General features: G+C 55.5%; 1 protein-coding gene and 1 long non-coding RNA gene across 4 annotated transcripts in view; one reads left to right on the forward strand and one right to left on the reverse strand.

Moving 5' to 3' along the window:
- PSD2 (pleckstrin and Sec7 domain containing 2) overlaps positions 1 to 22507 on the forward strand; it is a 143199-nt gene that overhangs the window by 49007 nt on the left and 71685 nt on the right. The gene's annotated exons all lie outside the window — the stretch shown is intronic.
- On the reverse strand, positions 10913 to 18025 carry LOC144313952 (uncharacterized). Of its 2 annotated transcripts, none has more exons than XR_013379591.1 (5): positions 17785 to 18025; positions 16711 to 17054; positions 15818 to 15922; positions 15534 to 15712; positions 10913 to 11309 (listed from the first exon to the last, which is right to left on the reverse strand). It is a non-coding gene; the product is annotated as an uncharacterized LOC144313952 (long non-coding RNA). The 2 variants fall into 2 exon arrangements; XR_013379590.1 differs by lacking the exon at positions 10913 to 11309 and adding an exon at positions 14049 to 15460.

Here is a 22507-nt window from a genome sequence, read left to right on the forward strand (position 1 = left end):
TGGCTTCATTTTCTTGCCTCTCTAGAGTCGGGCAGGTAAGGTGGAATGAGTAGAATGAGTGGAGCAGGAAGACCGAACATGTCTACTGCCAGGTCCTGAGAACTAGCTAGGTCCCCTAGCACCCCACACCTGCTCCTCTGCGAGAGCTGTGGCCCAGGCAGCTGTCCACTGGGCTGAGCGGGTTAGCAACACAAGACAGATGGCGAGGGATTATCTCAGCTTCTCAGAGTGCAATGGCTGCAGTGGCTGGGGGGGTGGGGCTCTCACACTCTCCCCAAGTGTGTAAATATACACACTCACAAATGCATGCAATCACATACAGTTCCCCACTCCTGCCCAGACCTAGCCAGGCCCCCTGATATTTATGTGGTAGGCAGGGAGATAGAAGGAGAGATGAAATTCCAAGAACTGCTGAGAACCATGGGACTTGGCAATCTTGTCCCTGTCCCACTTGACTCCTGGACAAGCAGAGCCTCTGAGCAGGCTCTCCCAGGCCCCTCCTGGACTCTGCCCCTGCTTCCAGGGTTTCTCTGCAACTGCTTCTCCTGAGAATGGTATGTTGTGGAAAGCAGAGACTTACAAAGAAGCCGAGGCTCAGAGATGTGTGAGCTATGCCCAAAGTCACACAGTAAGTTTGGCACATCAGCGAGCTGAGCTCTGGGGCTTGGCAGGTGTCTGTGCACTGGCTGTTGGGTCCCCGAGTCTTCTGCAAACCAGCACTTACTGCTGCCCAGGTGCCACAGGGGTGCGTGCGTGCATAACCTGTCACAGGAGTGGCTGCTGCACTGGGGACTCCGCACAGCCTCTCCCTTCACAGATACTTTAGGCTTTGGTGAAGGCTGTTTGGAGTTGAGTGACAGGGCTGGGTCTCCAGGATATGTCACTGGGAAAGAATTAGGGCAGGGCTAGAGCCCTACCAGAGTGAATTCTCTCACCTGTCCCCCAATTTGCCATAGGCAGACAGTGGACGGGCTCTCTTTTCAGCTTCAACTGGCGGATTAAGTGCTGCCACCCCACCCTCTTTTAGACCCCCTCCTTCTCCCCCCAGTCTGAATCATCTGTTCTGGGCCCCAGGAAGGGGTGTGGGCCATGAAGCCAGGCTGGATTTGCACATGTAACCCCAGGGGACCCTTTTCCCAGCATGGGCAGGAGGGGGGAGGGCAGAGCGGAGGCCTCAGGACAGAAACTGGTTCTCCACTCCTAGCTGCCAAAGGGCAGACCTCTTTTCCCTCCCCCATGGTGACTCAGGACCTGCTGGGCCCAGGAGTGTAGATTAGGGGGCAGTGTAAGGCTGCGGGGGTGGGGGTGGAGGTGGGGGGTGAGGGGCTGGTCCCACTCTCTACAGAGCAAACCCACTCTTCTAGGCCTCCCAGGCTTCAGCCTGTCACTGGGCTCCCATGTGTTCATGTGTGCTTGTCTTGTCTAGGATTCAAGGTCAGGCTGGTCTGGGTGTCGGCCAGGAAACCAACTCTGCCTACCTTTGAAGCTCCATTATTTGAGAACCTGCAGAACCTGGTGATACCACGCACCCTGTTCCTGTCACAGACAAGACTGCACCACAGGCTTCCCGCTCCCAAACCAAGCCAGGCCTTTCTCTTTCCTGCCTCCAGTCTGAAATGACCTCTGGCCACACATCTGGGTATCTGGAGGTGGGCATAGGGAAGGCTGCCTGGTGGAACCCAGGCCCTGAGTTCAGGCCAAGCTCCACCTATCTGACCATACAGCCTTGAGTTGATTATATGGCTCGTGAGGTTTGGGCGGGGCCATGTCTAAGACCCCCCCCATTTCTCCTTAGAGCTTGGCCCGGGGGGGGGCCCGCATGAACCTGAGGGGTCTGAGCTTTCCCCTATCATCGGTGGGATTTTTCTCTTCGTTTTCTTAAGGTTTCAAAGAAACATTCTAAAGAGGCGCCGTGAGAGCCAATCAGAGAGCCTATGTAAATATAGGCTCGCTGATTGGTTGTCTCCTTCACGCCCTTGACGAAACTTCAACTTCATCAACTCGGCGAAGATTTTTTTCCCTCTGGCCTCCGGTGCCCCGCAGGAGGCGGGACTGGGGGTGGTCACCCGGGCCGTCACCCTGCTGCAGGCAGCCTGGCCCGCCAAGTCGGGCCGCTGAGGACAGGAGGAGGCGAGGGCGCCGCTCCAGCTGGCCTCTCGCGGTTCATCCTGACACAGACCATCCGCGGGGGCGGCTGGGGAGCGGGCCCCCTCCTCTGCGGAGCACCGCGGCAGAGCGGGCTGCAGGCCTCGGGTATCGAGCTTGGCTGGACCGGATCGATATCCGCCCGCTGGACTGACGCGCCGGGGAGTTGGCTCGACAGGGTGGGCTCTGCGGCGGAGATGGCTGTGCAGGCCTCCCCCTTCCGCCGCCCTCTTTACCCGCACTCTTGGGGAAACCGAGGCGGGGAAGCGTGTTGGGATGGAGGGCGCGGCCTGGGGCAGCGACTGTCGTTCTGGGTCGCCACCCTCCCAGTGGGGGCGGAGTTAGCCGGGAACCGCGCCCTCCTCCCCAGCTCCGCTCTCCTACCCCCACAGGGACCACGGCTGGAGGCGGTCCCCGCCCGCATCTCGCCCCCTCGTCCTGTCCTTCGCCTTCCTCCCAGTCTCTTTGTGTGCCTCCTCTCTGGCTCTGAGGTCTCTCCCTCCCTTCTCTCTCTGTGGCTGTCTCTGTCTATCTCTACATCTCACTCTCCATTCCCTTCTCTGCCTGCCTGCCTGTCCCTCGGTCTCAGCTTAGGTCTCTCTCGCATCTTGTTCATTTTCGCTTTCTCTCTTTGTCTGTCTTTTCTCCCTCCCTTCAGGCCCCCCGCTCCCCACCAACACACACCTCACAGCCCCGTTTACGACATCCCCGGGGTTGGCAGGTGGGCGGGGCTGCAGCAGAGAGGGGGTGAGGGAGGGAGACGCAGCCTCCCCCCCAGCTGTTAACCTTCACGCTTCAGGCCTCTGCGGATGGCAGAGGAGGGGGAAAGCCCAGCTGCCAGCTTGGCGGAGGTGACCAGGAGGGGGCTGGGGACTGCCCCTCCCTCTGGGCTCCTCTCTGGGGAGATCTAGGGCCGGAAGGAGTGTGATGGAGGGCGTCTCCGGCATAGAGAGGCTATTGGCGGATGACTGGCCTCCCCAATGCTTTTGCTGGCCGGGCAGATGCCCAAAGGCGGCTCTGAGCCGCGCGGGCCCTGCCCGCGGCCGGGCCGGACGTGGGGGCCGGCGTGAGAATCCCGCCCATCTGTGAGCCGGCCTCACGCCGTCAGACCCAATTTATCTCGCCGCCAAAGTTTCACAGCCATCTGCTCGAGTGGAACGGCTTCCAGCGCTGGCCCCACCGGGCCCCCCAGCCAGCGCGGGGATGTTTTCCAATACGGCAGTATCGCAGCCCCCCCACCCCAAAGCAAGGAGGGGGTGTAGGGGGAGGCGGCAGAGCGCGGTGCGTGGGGCTGGCAGGCAGCCCTCTCCTGCGAGCAAGCCGACCCTGAATTTTAAGCGATTGATCAGGAAGCGCAGGCCGTTCCCATCACTTAGAGCAGCCAAATGCGACGGCGCAGGGATTTCAAGGGGCCTTTGCGGAGGCAGTAATGAGGTCACCGTCACCGCGCCAGCCTGCGGGCGCAGGGGGTGGGGCGCCTGCGGGTGCACATGCCTGGGAACACAGCCACACCTGTATCCACATAACCCCTGAGGCCCCAGCACTGACCCAGGAGAACTCAGCATTTGGATTTGAGCTGATCGCTGCCCCCTCCCCTTCTCCCACTAGCACCGTCAGGGAGACCAAGCAGAAACCTAGTCCCCTGTCCCATCCATGATCACAGCTTCAGCATAGGAACCCCAGACCCCCTCCCCTTCCTGCTATGTGACCAGAATACAAACGTTTGGGCACCTGCCCATTGCACTTCTGAACAAGCCTGCAGAGACAGGTATACCCCAGGGTCCAGGTAATCACACAGGTGCATACATTCTGATTACATACCTGACCTCAATGCTCATGCCGTGGTACAACCCTAACCTCCCCTCCCACCCCAACCACCACACATAGGCGAATATGCACACAGGAGCTCCACCATTCTCAGCCAGTACCAAGGGACATATGAACCCCCACACACCCCTCCCCAGAACACACACATGTGCACACTGGCTCCTACGACCCCTCAAACTTGCTGCTGTGTCTGCAGGGTGGGTGCTTTCACTGCCTGCCAGGCAGCTTGGGTGCAGACCTCAATGAGAACAAAGGCCGGGTGGGTGGGAGGGAGGGGGGCTGAGCCCCTGGCCTCCTCCTCCTTGGCGATGCTCAATGCTGGATGCTTCGATGCTTCGTCTGTCTCAGCTCTGAGGCCACTGCATCGAGCGGCTCTGATTGCCGAGTAAATCACCACAATGATCTGAATAATTATCATCTCCTGAAAAGGGAGGAAAAAAAAAACACAGGGGAATAAATAAACAGAGGAGAGGGCAGCCACCTGATTTCTCAGAGCCCTGGGTCGGGAGGTGGGGGGGGATACCTTGGGGTGGGTGTCACTGGTTCCCTGCAGATCCTAAGGGCTTCCTTGGGATGGGGAGCAGGTATGGATGAGACAGGATTCAGGGAAGAACCCTTCCACAGAGGTGGCATAGGGCGCTAGACCCTCTCTTCATTCTTCTCCTCGGGGTAAGTCAGGCAAGCTCCCATGCCCACCACACCCCATCTGGCCTGTCTCTGCTTCTCACAAAATCACAACCCACTTGCCCTATAGCGCTCCCTCTTGTCTCCAGGGCTTGGCTGAAGCCTTTCTGCCCCCTGGGATGCCCTCTTCCTTCCACTTCTGCTTGCCTGAATCTTCCATTTCTGAAGGATGAGCCCTATGCTACTTCCTCTGGGAGGTTTTTCCTGACTGCCCAGCCCTCTAGAATCTTCCCCTCCTAATATCTCAGTGTCTGATTCCATACAGCCTGACTGACTGATTTGGGGTGTTCACTGGGTCTCCTCGGCTGGATGGAGAGCTTTGGTAGGAAGCAGCTATGTTTTATTTTATTTTACTTTAGAGATTTTTTTTATTTAATATTTTTATTTATTTATTCATGAGAGACACAGAGAGTAGAGAAAGAGAGAGAGAGACAGGCAGAGGAAGAAGCAGGCTCCATGCAGGCAGCCCAACGCGGTACTCGATCCCGGGTCTCCAGGATTGTGCCTTGGGCTGAAGGCGGCACTAAACCGCTGAGCCACCCGGGCTGCCCAGCAGCTATGTTTTAAACAAAATAAATAGGGATCCCTGGGTGGCGCAGCGGTTTGGCGCCTGCCTTTGGCCCAGGGCGCGATCCTGGAGACCCGGGATCGAATCCCACATCGGGCTCCCGGTGCATGGAGCCTGCTTCTCCCTCTGCCTGTGTCTCTGTGCCTCTCTCTCTCTCTGTGACTATCATAAATAAATAAAAAATTAAAAAAAAACATTTAAAAAATAAAAAAATAAACAAAATAAATAAATAAATAAACAAACAAATAAATAAATAAAAATAAAAATAAAATAAAAACTAAAAATAAACAAAATAATGTTAATAATAAGAGCTGCTACTGTCTTGTCCTGAGCATTGTTTATGTGCTGGCCCCATGCTAAAACATCCTTTCACCATGGATCCTCCCCAGAATCCTGTATGTAATATTCCCATTTTACCAATGGGAAAACTGACGCTTAGCTAGAGTAAAACTTGGCCCTGTTCATGGGGCCCCTGGGTGGCTCAGTCAGTAGAGCATGTGATTCTTGATCTCAGGGTGGTGAGTTCAAGCCCCACATTGGGAATAAAGCTTACTTTAAAAATAAATAAATTAATTAAATAAATAAAATGCTTATCATCTTCTAGATCCTTTCTGGAGTCCCCCTGATGCTACATGTTGGAGGAGCACCATGACATAAATACCTCAACCCCATCCTGCCCATTCCTGCTCCCTCCTCACCCCCACTTTTTCCTATCCTCAGAAGGTATGCCATCCATGCATTGTGACCCCCGACCTCCCAGAGGGTATGACCCTTCCCCACAGTCCCAGCATCAAAGGAGGGGCAGCTCAGTCCTATGCTTCTCCTGCCTGAAATGGTTCCAGATGTGGGGCCTGCAGGGGCCTGCAGAAGACACAGGGTGATGTTTGGCACATGGCTAGATTTCTTCCTGAGACTGCTCTGAGGGAGGCCCATCTCCCTCCCTTTCCTGGCACCTGGTCAGTAACTGGGAGCAGAACATGGTTTAGGGAGGAAGTCTCCCAGGAGGCTGGGGCAGGAGAGAAGCTGAACCCATTGTGAGTTTGCATTCTCCTCTCCATGGGGGGCAGGCTGTTAATCTGGGGCCCTGAGGGGGGTGTATCCAAGGCTGGTTCTCCAAGCTCTACAAGGAGGCCCAGGACTTAATGGTTTAGATCCCCATCACTCCTCAGAGAAATGCCATTGTAGAAGGGGGAAACTTTTTTGAGTCAGGGGTCCCAAACTGGCTCCTGGCTAAGGGTGCCTGTGCAGACCTCTCCCATAGGCGTCCTGATTCAGGGACCCGAGTGTTCCTAGGGAAATGGGGAGGGGGATGAAAATCTTTGTTCATTAGTTGGGTAGGGAAGAAACAAGTGAAACACAGTGTTGATCTAGAAAGACATCCAGGTAGTCCCATCTCTGTGTGTGAGTGGAGATGAGGCAGAGCCCAGTCTGGCTCTGGGAAATCCTCAGCCCCTGCTCCTCAGCTTCTCTGGAGCCAAGGGCAATACTTCCTCCCTGGGAGGGAGGCAGAGGTGGCCAGTGTCCATGGTGTGGTTCATAGACACCCCCACCAACACCTCTGTCTGCTACTCTTAGCTTCAGAACAGAACAGGATGTCTTGGCTCCCTGCTTCCTCCAACAAATACATATTGCTGTGGCATTTGTTACATACATGCTAAGCACTGGGGGCACAGTAACCTGGGCTTCAGAGAGTATTCAGGTAGATGGGGAGGCATACTCATTTGCCCACACCTATACACTTTTCTCCCCCTTTTCCCCAGAGTGTGACCACTGAGAACTCTGGGAGAGGCCACAGTGAATGTGGTGAGACCACTGGAATTAGAAAAACCTAGGTTCAGAGTCTGGCCCTACTACTTATTAGCCAATGAACAAGTCAATGAGCCTCAGTTTCCACATCCGCAAACTGGGAATTCTAATAGCCCATGTTTCATAGTGTGTCTGTGAGGTTTTGGTGAGATTATCTGGCTGGAGGCTGTAGCACAGAGATTAGCCCCATGGTGACTGCTCATCACTGGTAATTATGGGGTGGGGGGGACTTCAGGTTGCTCCTTGGCCACATTAGGGTAACCCCTCTGTGGCATGGTTAGTGTCCAGCTTCTCTATTCAGGGTTGGGGGTTGTTGGTCTTGGCAGGCTGTCTGAACTGCACAGACCCCCACTCTCCTGAAAGCTTGGTTCTCCTATCTGTCACAGCTTCTTCCTGCTGGCCTGGTCTGGCTCTCACTTGTTCTCTGCCTGCCCATAATTCCATCTCTCTGTGTCTCTCGCTACGAAACTTAGAGCTCTCCCTGACACAAGAACATCCCTCCGCCCCCACACCCATGTCCAGCTCAGCTCACCAGGCCAACCACATGACAGTCACAAACATATGCACTCATACCCGGGTGGACACAAGCATGGGGACATGCACAGCAGCAAAACGGTGGAGAGACACAACCATGCACCCACTTGCACTCGAGTGCACACAGGCATGAGGGCATCTGCCCCAACATACACACACACAGGTGTACACACAGTACAGATAGGCACAAACATCTGCCCCAACATACACACACACGGGTGTACACACAGTACAGATACTCTCTGTGACAAACACACAAAGATATGCAAGCATATTGCACACACAAGAATTCACAGGCATATGTGCTCATGACCACACACATGCATATGTGGGACAGACAGGCACAAACAGGTGCACAGAGGCACACTCACAAGGACACACAAGCATGTCTACACAGTTTGTCACACACACATAGGCACACACCAGCTCTCTCACCCCCACCCCCCACAGGAAGCTGGCTGTCCGCCAAGCTCCGCGCTTTCTGCTGGGTGTGCACAACCTTTCACAGGCTCTAATTGAGTCGAGGGTGATTTATAACACGGCAGCGTCCCTGCCCGAGTGGGTTGCCCCCTCCTGCTGCAGCCCTGGCCAGAGCCTTTGGCCATCCCCCCCCAACCCTCCTCACACTGGGTCACACACACAGGCCCCTTAGAGGGAGAAGGGGACCTTCCCTTCTAGCCACCAGCTCCTTTCTTTATCTTTGCATTACTCCTAGGGTAGGCACTAGGCTCTGAGAGGCTTTGCCCACCACCACCACCACCAAACCCATCTACCAGGAGACGGACCACAGCCTTTCTAACCTGCCTGTTTAGGGACAGCCAGGACCTTGACTACAGATCCGTTGTGCTTCCTGAGCTACAGCAAGAGAAACTGGATCTAGATATGAGAAGGACTTCCCTCCGGTATAGGGGTGGGCTTTGGTCAGCATGGTGATGGAGGAGAGGGAAGCCACTGAGAATCTTGTATCCTGTTTCCTCATCCTTTTGGGTAACTGAGCTGACTGTCACCCCCCTCCCAGCTGTCCCCATGGCCTGTGCGGCTGGGCTTGTGATTAATCGCATTAATTAGGCCTCGAGGTTTGGCTCATAAAATCCCCATGTCCACCTAAGAAGAAACTGCAGGGAAGGCCTTTGTCCTGGTGTGTGGAGGGAACTATGAACCCTGATCCCTCACCTCTGACCCCAAGATGGACTAGCAGCTTTACCTTGGTCTATTAGCTCAGCCTGAGAGATATTTCACCATCCCACTGTCTCCTGTGTTGGATGCTGATGCTGTTAACCCATTCAGCAGTGATGGCACCCAAGACTCAAAGAGGCTAAATCCTTGACCAAGTTATACACCTGGTTCATGGTAGAACTGGGCTTTGAAATAAGACAACAGAGCAAAGGGATGCCTGGGTGGCTCAGTGGTTGAACCGTCTGCTTTTGGCTAGGGCATGATCCCAGGGTTCTGGGATCAAGTCTCACATTGGGATCCCTGCATGGAGCCTTCTTCTCTCTGCCTGTGTCTCTGCCTCTCTCTGTGTGTGTCTCTCATGAATGAATAAATAAAATCTTAAAAAAAAAAAAAAAAGAAATCAGACAATGGAGCAAAGTATGCCTGACTCAGAGTCTGACTTTATGACAAAGCCCTACCTGGCTCCCACCAGGAGTCCTGGTGCTCAGTGTGCTGGCTTTTGGAGAAGGAGGGGCTTCTTGGAGGGGCCAGCCCTCTTCCATTCTCAGAATTGGAGTCAGCATAAAGCATGACGGACTCGGATTAGATTTAAGAGGGACCTCCCTAGCAGTAAAGTGATTAGGAACCAAGAGAAGAGAGTGTGTGTGTGTGTGTGCACGCACGTGTGTGTGTGTGTGTGTGTGTTGTGTTGTGGGGACATGTGCAGTGGAGCATCTGGGCTGTCCCTAAGGGAGTCCACATGGCAATGGCGCTCAACATTCAGTACTTTCCTATTGCTTATTGACTCACACAATCCCTTGGAGAGGAGTTGAACCCCATTTTGGAAATGAATAACACTGATATTCTGATAGTTTAAACCATTTGTCCAGCCTCATGGATTCAAGGTAGCTGCACCCCCACCCCGTCCCCCACTGCCATGTTCTCTGGCTTCTGTGGCCCAGTGACCCCACTTCATTTGTGTCTATGCTATGGGTCAACCCAGCCTCTGGCTCTCCTGAACTCACTTGAACACATCTGAACATGTGTTAGTAAAGGTGTGAAATGGGTGGACTTGAGGGCATGGGTGTCTCAGAGACTCTGTTGACTTGGGGATTTGTGCTTGGGTGTATGAGTCACTGTGTGTGCTTAATGTGACCCAGGTCTATTTGTGTGTGTGTCTGGGATGCTGTGTAGCTGTGTTATCTATGCGTGTTTGTATTTGTCTGTAGATCTCGGTGTATATCAGCGTGTCTCTCTCTGCATGGCTGTGTCTTTTGTTTGTATATCTCTGTGAGTTTCCTCCTAATTTGTTCAGTGTGTGTGTGTGTGTGTGTGTCTGTCTTTGTATGTCTGTCTCTGTTCCAGCTTTTGGATATGTCTCTAGGTGAGCATGTCTGTAGGCCCTGCTGGGTGTGTGTCCACGTGGTCCCGTGTTGGTTTCAGCAAGTGACTTTAGGTGTGACAGTGTGTCCATGTGTCTGTATATCTCTGTGTGTGGCTGTCTTAACTGTGTCTGTATGAGGCACAGCGTGTGCGAGTCACTGAGCACTCCTGTCCGTGACTGTGTTTCAGAGCTGGGACTAGGGCGCGCACAAAATTTCTCTGGAACCAAGAAAATGATTTCAGTGTAGTATTTTTCAGAAATCACAATTAATGCAAAAAAACCCACGATGAAAAAAACCAGAAAAATATTAAAGACAGGATCAGGATGTGTGCACGTCTGCGTGACCGCGTGTGGCGGGGCCGGCGTGTCCTCCCTCCCGCTCCCCGCCAGGTGAGCCCACCCCCCTCCAGTCACGCTGCGCTGGGCTGAGCCGCGGTAATTTCCGAGTCGGCGGCGGCTTTGTGTGCACTGGCCGCTGTCTTGGGGGCGGGGATGGAAGGGAGGGTTATCTCTCCCCCCTCTTCCCTTTTATTGGGTCATTAACAACGGTCCGGGCTGCCGCTGCGCCCCCCTTTCATGTCCGCCGCGCCTCCCGCCATTATCTCCCTCCGCCGCGCGGCGTAATTTGATGCCAATCAGGTTTGGGGCGCGGAGGCAGCCGGATCAAAGCCTGGGCCGCAGCGCTGGAGGGAGCGGGGTGCAGGGGGCCGGCCGTGCTCCCCCCGCAGGCCGCGGCATCCCCCGCGGGTCCCGCCCCAGCGCCTGGGGTCAGATCGAGGCGGCCCCGCCCACCCTGCGAGAGGGCCCAGGAAACCGCGTGGGTGGCGGGACCCAAGCCCACCGGACCAGTCGCGGGGTCCGCGGGGCGCCGGGCGGCTCCGGGTTTGCAGGGTGCTTGCAGGGTGCTTGCAGGGTGCTTGCAGGGTGCGGGTGGCTCCCTGGAGGGCGTGGCCTTTGGGCGGAGCCTTGGAAGATTTCGGGAACAATCGAGGAACTGGTGGAGATGTGGCATTCTAGGCAGGGGCGGGTGGGGGCAGGGGCAGTGTGGGCAAAGGCTGGGGAGGCAGCGCATTTGTGCTGTGTTACACGGACGCGGAGCGATGGAGGGTGCTTGAGTGTGGAGGCACCGAATCTCAGGTGGCCTTCATGGTAATTTATCTGATGATGTCTTCTGCTCGCTGGAAGCTCTGCCCACTCAGTTTCTCCCTGTGGGAAATGGGGAAGCTATCAGCTCCCTCCACCTCTTCCACGAGAGATTAGTGAGAAGGTGAATGTGATAAAACAAACCCAACTCACATTTACTGAGCTCTTACCGTTGGCCAGGCCAGGCCCATCTTGGTTCATGTGCATAACCAGCCCTACAAGGCTGTAATTCACTTTATAGGCCTGCAAACTGAGGCTCAGAGAGCTGAAGTGACCTGCCCAAGGTTCTCTAGCTGGTGAGGCCATGGTTGAGATTTGAACCAGGTTTATAGATCCATAGCTCACAAGATGAGGGTCTTCCCCAGGACCTTGGGGAAGGATGGGGGCAAAGGTTTTAGAGCCGCCCGCCACCTGTGTGGGGAGACAGTGGTTCCACAGTGGGCTGGGTGAGCAGTGGGACCAGAATCATCCTCAGCAAACTCACAGCCATCTCCATTGCTTACAGCCCCAGGCCTTGGGCAAGTCACTTGCTACCTCCCCCAAATCCCCTTCATCTGTAAAATGGGGTATTGAATTTCTTTTTGTCCCCGAGGAGTCTGTGAGTGAATGCAGCAAAAGGTGCTTTGAATGTAAGATGTAGACTAAATCAGGGTTTTCATTATCACCATCAGCCAAAGATTTGGAGGGTGGGTGTCTGCCAAACAGTCCCTTGGTGGATGGAAAGCCCCTTTCTCCCCCTAAGAAAATGCCAGTGTTTAGTCCTTGGTTTTGGAGAGGGTGTTCCCCTACCACCATACCTGAGACACAGAGAGAGAGGTTTTTCCCTCCCAAATAGTACTAGGTCTTCACAACTCTAAGTATATATCAGACCTGAGAATGTTCTGAGCAAACCGCAGCATACATAATACATGCTTCTGTTCTGAGCTAAACACAGGCCTCTGGATTTCGAGGGTGCCAGTCAGCAAGGATCTCCACCTCTGCCCTCTGCCCTCTGCCCCTCAACCTTCAGATCTGGGGTCTGGTAAGTGGTATTGGGAATTGCGGCTGGTGGGGGGGGGGAGTGGGAAGTCAGGGCCCTGAATCCTTGGTTCTTTCTTTCTTTCTTTCTTTCTTTCTTTCTTTCTTTCTTTCTTTCTCAAGATTTATTTATTTGACAGAGAGAGCATGCACAAGTAGAGCAGCAGGCAGAGGGAGAAAAAGAGGGAGAAGCAGGCTCTCCCTTGAGCAGAGAGCCCAACAAGGGGGTTGATCCCAGGACCCTGAGATCATGACCTGAATGGAAGGCAGATGCTTCAGCGACTGAGCCACCCAGGCGCCCCTCCTTGGTGCCTCCTTAATTAGTTTCCTGAGTACCTGCTTGGGCAGGATATACACTGGCCCTGGGGAGACAGATGTAGAAGGCCCACAGCGAGTGCCCATTCTGGTGGGAGAGGCCTGTGAGAACACAGCTCCTGCACAAGGGAGCACCATCTTTTCCTAGAGGGACAAATAGTTGGATTGAGAAGAATGAATAGAAGTTGGCCAGATGAGGGCTGGGGGCAGGAAGCACATTTCGGGAATGTGCTAAGCCTAGAGGCCTGAAAGAATAGTGCATGGGGAGTATTTCTGGAGGTGGGGAGGATGAGCAGGGTCGCTGAATTGGACAGGGCAGAGCCTGAAGGAAGTTGGCAGTAATCCCGAGGGTGCTGGGGACCCCTGTCAGTTTCAGTGCAGATAGTCACCTGACGTCAGCCTCTTCATCTGTACTGTGGGTACAGGACACTTGTCCCACCCTCTCAACTCCCCCAAGGCCTGGATGGAAGGTAAATGAAAGAGGGAAGGGGAGGCACTTGTGCCTTCATATCCCCTTCCCACTCAAGGAACTAAGGGATGTGCAGGGGGTGGGATGAGGAGGCAGGGATGGGGGGCTCTTTCCCCGCACTTCTCCCTGTGCAAGGAGACAACCAGGATTCCAGAGCCCCCTCTCAGACCCGATCTAGACTGCCAGACGGAGGTGGCCATGATTAACGGCCCCAGGTGACTTGGGCATGTGACTTTGGCAGTGTCTACCGCTGAGGAAACGGGATCTTGGTTCTGGCTCTTGGGTCAGGAAAGCTCCTCTCACTGGGAGGCTCCGCAGGGCCGCCTCAGACCTGACCAGGTTCTTTTGCCTTCTGTTGGTTCTACATCTCCTCCCTTCCTGAAGGAGGACTGTTGTCCCCCATCCTCCATCCTTCTTGGGGAGTACCCCCGCCTGGCTGGAGCCCTGTGCCTGTGTGTGTTGGGGAAGGGGGTGGTGTCTGCGCCACACACCGCAGATCCCAGCTGCTTCTGGACGCTGAAAAATCCAATTTTCTTCCTAATTGCCACCGCCCGCGCTCTGTCTCCCCTCACAGCCTACTTCTGCTTGGCGGCGCCTGGTCCCCCATGCTCCCCCTACTCCTGCCTCCCGCCGCCCACCCCACGCTGGGCGCGGCCCCCCCTCGCGGTCACCAGTGTTGGGACGCACCATAGATCATGTCCGCAGCCGGGAGGGGCCGGGGGAGCGGACGGGCACCCGCCCTGGGCTCCCTGACGAAATCGTCCTTTTCCGCAGCAGCGGATGACAGGTTGTGGGAACAACAGCTTGAATTACGGAAAGAAGTTTCCCCACTGAGTTAATCTGCAGTGGCTGGAGGTGACCTTCTGGAGACGGCGATTAATCACGGGCCGTGGCGGGCGCCGCGCCACGCCGGGCCCTTTGGGGGAATACTAATTCCACTACAAGATAAATCATAATTTGACAATAATCATCTGCCCTAATCACTCCAATTCTTCTGTTTAATTATTTGTATACACCGTGTTTCTTCAGCAAGGACCCCTCATGCCTGCGGGTGGGGAGGGACGGCCGCCTGGGCCCAGGCCCCTCTTTGGCCCCTCGGCCCCCTGGCCCTGCTGGCATGCAGGGGGAGGCCTGACTCAGAAGCGCTAGGGAGGACGACTGGAGCTTAGAGTTATGATAGTGTGACTGGGGAAACTGAGACTCAGAGAGAGGCCAGGCCTTGCCCAGGGTCCCACTGGCAGCTTCCCGGGTGCAGGCTGAAGGCTAAAGCCTCAACGTCTAGTCTTAAACTGTGCCCCATGGCACTGCCCTGCTGCAGAGTGGCTCAGAGTGCCTCCCCTCCACTGCTCTACTCCCTGACCTCTGTGCCCAGTCTCCTGTGAAACCCGGACCCAACCCCCATCTGCCAGCACAGACAGGGATGCTGCCTGCTTCCATTCCCCTGGCGGAGCCCTGGGCCCGCTAGTCCCCTCGGGACATGAGGAAGGGGGGTCGTGGGCACCTGTGCAGGCGTTGCCTGCCCCCATCAGCAGGTGCTATGTGACCACTGGCAGTTGGTGGGCCCTCTCTATGGCAGCGTGTAGTCTTCATCTGTGAATTGGGTAGGGCTCTCTCTCTCCCAGGGTGATAGAGACCTGGCCCTATGCCAGATCCATAGGGGTTCTCACAGATGCTTCCTGCTGCCCCTTTCTGTTCTGACAGGGCCCAGCCACTAGCAGCCTATATTTTCTCCCTCCACCCACCCTCCCAAATCTGGCTCCTGGTGCTGCCATGGTCACCCCTTGGGTGGGGCGGCCAGGGGACCTCCAGGGGCCTAACTCTGCCCCTGATGTTCCCCCTTGGAGGGGCCAGCTGGGCTGCTGCCAGCTCTGGCTCCCTGAAGCAGGAATCAGAATGACTCAGTGTCTTTCTTTTTCTAGGCCCGCTCCTGGCACCCCTCGATGGGGGTATCAGTGAAAAGGATACAATGGGAGCTCTTGGACCCAGTGTGGCCCCCTGAGATGGGGCTCATGTGGGAACTTTGGTGTGCCTTTGTGGCAATGTGATGGGGGGGGGATGACTTCTTTAAACAAAAGCTGAGAGCCTAGCTGGGTGTGTGCTGCTGGGGCTACAGCCACAGAGAGTGATCTACTGATGATAATGAAAGTACTGATAACGGCAGTGAATGTTCATTCCCGACAGCAGCCTGCCCGGGTACCTTCTGGTCCCAAGGACAGTTGATGAAAGGCTGATGGTAGAAACAAAGCCCTTATCCTCAGGATGCCCCAGTCTCAGGGAAGAGGTGTGGCCCCTTTGCTCAGATGATAGAAGAAAGAAGCAGAGAAAAATACAAACCTGCCTCTGGTTATAGAGCTCCTGCCATGTTTCAGGCCCCATGCTCAGGAATCTCATGGCTCCAAGTTCTCATGACCACCTGTGAGTGATGTGTGATGTCAGCCCCATTTACAGATGGGGAAACCAAGTCTCAGGGAGGCAAAGTCACTTACCTTGTGTGTCAGCATGCTTATGAGTATAAGGCTGGAATTTGAACTCAGTTTCCTGTGCCATCCCTCCCTGTCTCCTCGAAATCCTGACAAAGCCACTTCATCAGTGTTGTAGAATTTCTGGTCAGAAGATCAAGAAAAGCTGACATAGTCTCTTCACTTGCCAGAGTCTGTCTGCCCAGCTGTGAAGAGGTGGTTGGGGTAGTTGAGAGATGGGGATATGGACGGGCAGCTGGTCCCTGCCTTGGCCCTCCACATATATAAATACCTCACAGAGTCTAACTTACCTCTCTTTTGCTGCAATTTCCCTTCAGTTGTCCTCTGTGGTCACAGAATTTCCTTCTCTGTCTTTGGCTCCAGCTGTGCCCTCTCACTCCAGTTCCTCAGTACCCCTGCCAGAGGAAGGGATATGTGTGGGACGGTGTCTTGCACCTAGAGGCCTCCATCTGATGCTATTCCCTGTCAGTGTCTGGGCAGATCAGCCATGGCTTGTCATCAGCAGGTACACCTCTGGCTCTGTGAGAGGTATTTCAATCAGGCACCCCCTAGGTATCTATCCTGTGGTCCTTACTCTACCCAAATTGCCTTTGGGGGTATTCCCACAAACCAAGCAGGGCTGCGGAGGGTAGTTGTGCAGGAGTACCCCACCTCCCCTGTAAAGATCTGAGGGGGGTCATTTAGCCTTTCTGAGCCTCAGTTTCCTTATGTGCAAACCAGAAGTAAGAATACCTGGCACACATTAAGTACTCAATAATTGTTACCTAGTAGTGTAAGGATCAGACTGCATGGTGAGATGGCAGATCTCTCCCTTGGCATGGCCCCTAAGATGCCTTTTGGGGGAGTTGAAGAGGGGAGAGGCATCCCCCTGCAGCCGCACAGGGTCAGCCCCTCCCACCTCGGCTGCCTGGGGGTCTGACGAGTGAGGGGAGGCGCCGGTGGGAGGTGGTGGAGCTGCATCAGGAGAGAGGGGAGCCAAGGGTTGGCTGAGTGGGGGAGAGCTGGCCTGGGGGGAGAGCTGCTGAGTCGCTGGGGAGGGTGGGAGAGGCTGTCGTGCTATAAATACCTCCCAGGTAACAGGAGCCGTAAATGAAGGGAGGGAATTAGTCACATTCCACGGCGCCTGGGAGAGAGGACAGGGAGCAATGACCTGAATCCATGGAAGGGAAAAAATTAGGCTAACCTTGAGAGGGGGTGGTGGTTAAGGCTGGATGCTGTGCCTCCTCAGAGGGGTGCCCTGGACTCCATCTGCTGGACAGGGGCCAGGAAGGAATCATGTTGGCAGGAGGGGTCTGGGAGGGACAGCTTGGCGACTCCATGCCGAGATGTGTGAGGGGCTTTTTTCTTCTCAAGGATTCCCTGGCCTTTCTCTTGCAAACTCAGTCCTATTCCTGGACCTTGGAAGTTCTTCCTGGGGTCTAGCTTTGGTCTTTCCTTGTGTCACTCTGAAGTGTGTTCCCTTGGCTGCCCTCCCAAATCCATGCCTTATGGTGCATCTGCGTCCGTGTTGTGTCATGCCCAGGGTTCCTGGTTCAGGCAGAGAAGATTCTTTGTTTGGGCAGGCAAGAAGAAGGTGTCCTCCCCCATCTCTGGACCCCACCACTGGGGCTGGGTCCACTTGTCCCTCCCTGGGCTGTGACCACGGCCTGCTCTCCAGCCCCCCAGCTATCCTCCCCACGATTGCCAGAGCGACAGTCCATACATGTCCTCTCTTGCTCACATGCCAAACTCCTTGACGAATGGAGTGCAGGCTCCTTGGCTTGCCTGCGGAGCTTGCTGGCTCGGCCCCCAAAGCAGCTCTCTAACCACATCTGCACTTGCTCTCCCTCACACCCACTGGCCACTCTCCGTTTTCCAGGTCTTCGCCTGGACCACCCTTTCAGTTGAGAATGCCTCCCCTTGCTCTGCCTGGCCGACCTGCATTTTCTTCCAGGCCCCAAGTTCTGAAATTCTCCCAGCTACCTCCCCAGCTGAGTTGGGTCCTCCCTCATCCATGCCCTCACTGGAAGCACTTCTGGCAGGGGTAGTGTGGGAAAGCCGTTAAGATCCAAACTGGAAGGCCGGCCTCGCCTCATGCTATGTGGCCTCTGGTGAATAAATGGGCTCTCCTATGCCCTCAGTTTTCTCATCTGTAAAAAGGGGCTCTCGCGGGGCCTTCCCTAGGGTCGTATACTTTTGGTGAGGCCCTGTGGTGAGGAGGGCTTAGCACGCAGTCAGCGGGCCGCTGTGTGCGTGTGGGTCACAGTATTGATCGTACTGTTATCTGTGCCTGTCTCCTCTGTGGGCTGTGAGATGGGGGGTGGTGGCGCTGCGTCCCCGTGTGACTCGTCGCCGCAGCCGCAGTGGCCAGCTCGCGCCTGGCACTGAGACGGTCGGCAAATGTTTGCTGAATTAATGAGTGGGGGCTGCAGGGCGGGCTTGGGCTGCAGTTCTGCCCGGCTGCTGCAGCTGGGGCGCCTGCGCACATGTGTGCGCGGTGGGAGCGTGAGCGAGGGGTGTCTGGGGGGGCCGGATCCGGGTCCCGTCCCGGGGGTCCGGCGGCGCCGCGGGCAGCCCGGCGCGCCCGCTCCCTGGGGTCCCCGCCCAGCGCCTGCCTGGCTGCGGGACCCCGTTGCCAGGAGCAGTCAGGATGCGGCAGCGTCTCCATGGCAACGCGGCATCTCGAGCCGCGCGCCGCCCTCCCCCGGCGCCCCGCTGTGGGCAGGAGGCCGAGCCTGGCAGCCCCTCCCGGCCCAGCAGCCAGCGAGCTGGGTCGCGAGGCCGAAGCCTGGTGGGAGGGACTGAGGAGGGGGCTCCTTATTTTTCTAGAGACGAGGGACTGACCTGTCTTGACTCACCTCTCCATCTGGGGGAGGTAGATAGTAGGAGGGCTCTGTCTTCTGCTCACTTGTGGCACCCCCACTGCCTCCCCACCATCCCCGGCCAGGAAACCGGGAACAGGTCCTGGTCAATGGGCCAGGGACATCTCTGTTCTAAGTCCTGGCTGTGACAATGACACAATGATCCAGGCTCCAGGGGCTGTTGTGAGGGGGCACTGAGGTACTGCTGTGGGAGTGCCATCCTGGTCCATGGTGGAAGCACTTCTCACCGATAACGCCCAAGTCCCCAGTACCTGCCAAGAACTGTCCTAACGGCCCTTTACTCTCTCAGTCATGCCATATCTCCAAACCCTCTCAAACCTTCCTGCTGTGGGCCCAGTGACACCCCCAATTACCATTCAGTGCCTCTTGTACTCACCCAACATCTCTTCAGTGCTTCCCAAGTACTTCCAAGTACCCCCTTGCTATCTTTTTTTTTTTGTTAATTAAAGATTTTTATTTATTCATTAGAGACAGAGAGAGAGAGAGAGAGACAGGCAGAGGGAGAAGCAGGCTCCATGCAGAAGCCCGACTTGGGACTCGATCCCGGGACTCCAGGATCATGCCCTGGGCTGAAGGCAGGCCTTAAATAGCTGAGCCACCCAGGGATTCCCCTCCCCCCACTCGCTATCTAATTGTAATCTACTCTCCTTCCTAATGCTTACTTAGTATTTCCATCCATTTAGTACCCTCCCCAATGACTATCTAGTAACCATTTAGTGCTTTCCTTCCAGTTTGGCTAGATGCCCCCTTAGGATTCCCCAGGGTTGACCCACTGCCTCCGGTGCCTGCCTAGTAGCCCCTAGTGCCCTTCCGTTATTCACCCAGCACATTGCACATCCAATGGAGATCCCAGGGCCTTCCCAGTACTCCTGTTCACCCAGTGCCACAACAACCTCAGTCTGACTAGTATTCTCCCACTCGCATCGCGTTCCCCACCCTCTGCTTCCCGGTAAATTCCCCTTATCTTCCTGTTCCCCCACTCCCCCAGCCCCAGCTCCGCCAGACCACGGTGCTCACTGACGCCAGGAGGGGGCGCACGAGCGGTCAGCCAAGACGGAAGCTGGGCGCGGCCGGGGTGGAGGTCGAGGGGCTGCGTCCGAGCCTCTTGTCCTTCGGAGACAAGTCCAAGCCCAGGATGCGGCTGCATTTCGGGGGAGTCCTGGCAAGAGTGACGCCCCGCCCCACCCCGCCTCGCCACCATCCTCTGTTAGCCCCGCCGGGTCCACTGCCACAGCCGTCGTGGCTTAGGCTCTGGGCGGGGGCGCGCGCCCTCTGGTGGCCACGAAGCGGCGCAGCTCTCCGGGCTGCTACGCGAGGACCGGGAGGTGCATGCGTTCCTTCCCTCCCCTTTCCGCGTCCTCGCGTCCTAGTGTCCTAGTTTGTGGGGCCCGTCCTTGAGCTGGTACATGAGGGGGGGCGGCTGGCGGAGGGACCGGAGTGTTGGGGTTGTTGGCAATAGAGCCCCCTCTCTGGGGACAAGACAGAAGGACTGGAGACTTGGATGAAGGGAGAATATTGGCTAGGGAGCAAGGGACTGAGGGTACCGGGTGATGGCGGGGGTGGGGGTGCGGTGGGGTGTGTGTGTGTGGGTGGTAGCACCGAATCTAGATCTCCACTCGTGGATCAAGAAGTTTGGGCTTTTGTCCCTGTGTGCTGCATGCAGAAGGGTGAGGAGATGATAAGGCGGTGGGGGTGGTGGTGATGGTAGGGTGCAGTGTCTCCGTTCCAAGCCTGGTAGCTCCTGCCTGGTCCTACCTAAATCCTTAGCATTGGCATGCACTTTGACCTACTCCCAGACATCCCATTATGGCCTCTGCCCACCTGTCTGGGGCTTTTCGCTAATCTTCCTCAGTCCTGGGGGATGAGGGCGCCCTCTCCCCCTCCCACAACGTGAGGTTTCCTCTCTTCTATGTATTGCAGGAAAGAGATGCAACTGTATCAGGAAGGACCCAGGTTAGACTCCTGCAGTCTGTACTGGATCGGGATGACCTTGCCCTGTAGGACCATCCAGGGTCAGGTCTGTAATCTCATGACCATCTGTGGTCTGGCTTTAGGATAGCACTCAGTGAGCCTCTGCTTAATGGATTAGTGAGTGAAGTCCTTGGGGATGCCTCCTTCCATCCTCCACCTCATTACATGATTGAGAAAACTGAGGCACTGGGGAAGTAAAGAATTATTTCAGGATCATCAAGAATGGGTGGTTTGATAGTTATGAAGAGCACTGGCCTGGTCTGGGTTTGGTCTCAATTCTGCTACTTGCTGAAAGAGCTTGATCTTCCTCTTCTTTCTAAGCTCTGTTTCCTCATTTATAGATAAACTCTGTCTACTTCCCAGGATAGTTGTGAGGAATCTGATGATGATGATGTCAGGGAGAATTATAATGGTTATAGGCACTGGTGCCCGAAGTACCTTGTGCCAGGTGCCAGTGACCCAGCACATGAGATCCAAGCCTAGGTTGACAAAGGCTCAGGGCCTTCCTGAAGAGGTCCGTAAGCTCACAGGTAGAGTGACAAAGCCCCTCACAGGCTTGGTGCCAGACTCCTGGCCTCAGGATGAGCTTCAGAGCTCTTCTGCTAGTACTTGGGCTGGATGCAGAGAGAGGGACAAGATGACCTTGGGCTGTCTCCTGTGCCGCACATATTCCCTGGGCCTGGATCTGATTTCCGGCCCCTGGGAGGGCAGAGGGGGCTAGCTGATGGAAGAAGCATATGTCCTGGCCTGGGCAGCTGGGCCTAGGGGCCTTGCCCCTGAACCTGGGGCCTTTCCTGCAGAGGGAATATCCAAGAACAGGAAGGAAGGAAGTGGGGAGGGGGAGGAAGGAGTGGAGGGAGAAAGAATGGGACAGGCCCCAGCTGGGAGTGAGTTCTTTCTGAGACTGGCCAAGGAAAGAGGCCATCTGCATTGGCCTGGCTAAGGCTGTTGGGCTGCTCACTCCAGCTGGGCCTTGGATGTGGACATACTGGGGGCAAGAAGAGAAAAGAGGCTGAGTCTCCCCAGCTATGTAACAGGTAGAAGAACATGCCTTCCTGGGCTGGATGGGAGTAACAATAAGCTCAGAGGGTAAAGAAGGTGGGGCCTGGAACAGAGCAGGTGCCTCAAGTCTTCTAGCTCCTCCAGCCCTTCCTGGTGGCCTGATCTGTGAGCCGATGGATAGCTCAGAGTCCAGGGCTTTCACTGCCTCTGAATTCATGCATCCACCCAACAACCACTACTGAACACCCACATGTGTTGAGTCTGGGGCTCTTAACCTTTTTAACCTCAGTTCTTGCCCTTATAGAGCCCATTGGTAGTGAGGGAAGGGATGTTATGCCAGGCAGTGATGGGGGGAGCACAGGGCCTGTGACAGGCCAGGGAGGTGCCTGACCCAGCCTGGGAGGTGAGAGAAGGCTTCTTGGAGGAGGTGACATTCATGTCTAGACAAAGGACGAGTGTGCATTAGCCAGAAGAAGGGGCATGGTGGGGAAGAGTATTCTAGGTAGAGGGAAGGACAGATCCCAAGCCCATGGTTCAGGGAGAACAGAGCTATGGCTGCAGCAGAATGTGTGGCACTCAGTAATAGGGCTGGGGATTTCATCCTGAGGGCATTGCAGAGTCACAGAAGGTTCTAGGCAGACATGGCCTGGTTAGAGTTGGAACAAGGCCCAGATGGAGGGCATTCAGGGCCTCCATGCTGTGACCTGAACCTCTGTGCCCTCATCACTCATGCTCCTTTATGGGGAGCAGGCAGGCTGGAGCATCATAGCCCTCTAGTAACTCCTGTAGTTCCTCAGGATTTCCTACCTGCTTCTTTGCCATGGATCCCCCCCCCCACCTGGATACTGTATCCCCGGATAAGCCAACACCTACCTTACTCTGACCATGAAACCACAGCACAGGGAAAGATCAAGCAACCCACAGTTCCCTTTCCTTCCAGTCCTTCTTACCAGTCAGACAGAGATAGAGAGTGTCAGTAGAATATGCACAAATCAAGTGAAATAAAAATAATTGAGTTAGTTTGCTCCATGTGTCCACTGCTCAGGTAAGAATGAAATATATGTATGTATAAATGTCAAAATACAAACTGCATAATTTTGATGATTTGGCATATAAGTGAAATGCCCTTGTATTTTATGTATGTAT

The sequence above is a fragment of the Canis aureus genome, chromosome 5 (genome assembly GCF_053574225.1).
Source record: "Canis aureus isolate CA01 chromosome 5, VMU_Caureus_v.1.0, whole genome shotgun sequence".
In the NCBI taxonomy this organism is placed as follows: Eukaryota; Metazoa; Chordata; class Mammalia; order Carnivora; family Canidae; genus Canis; species Canis aureus.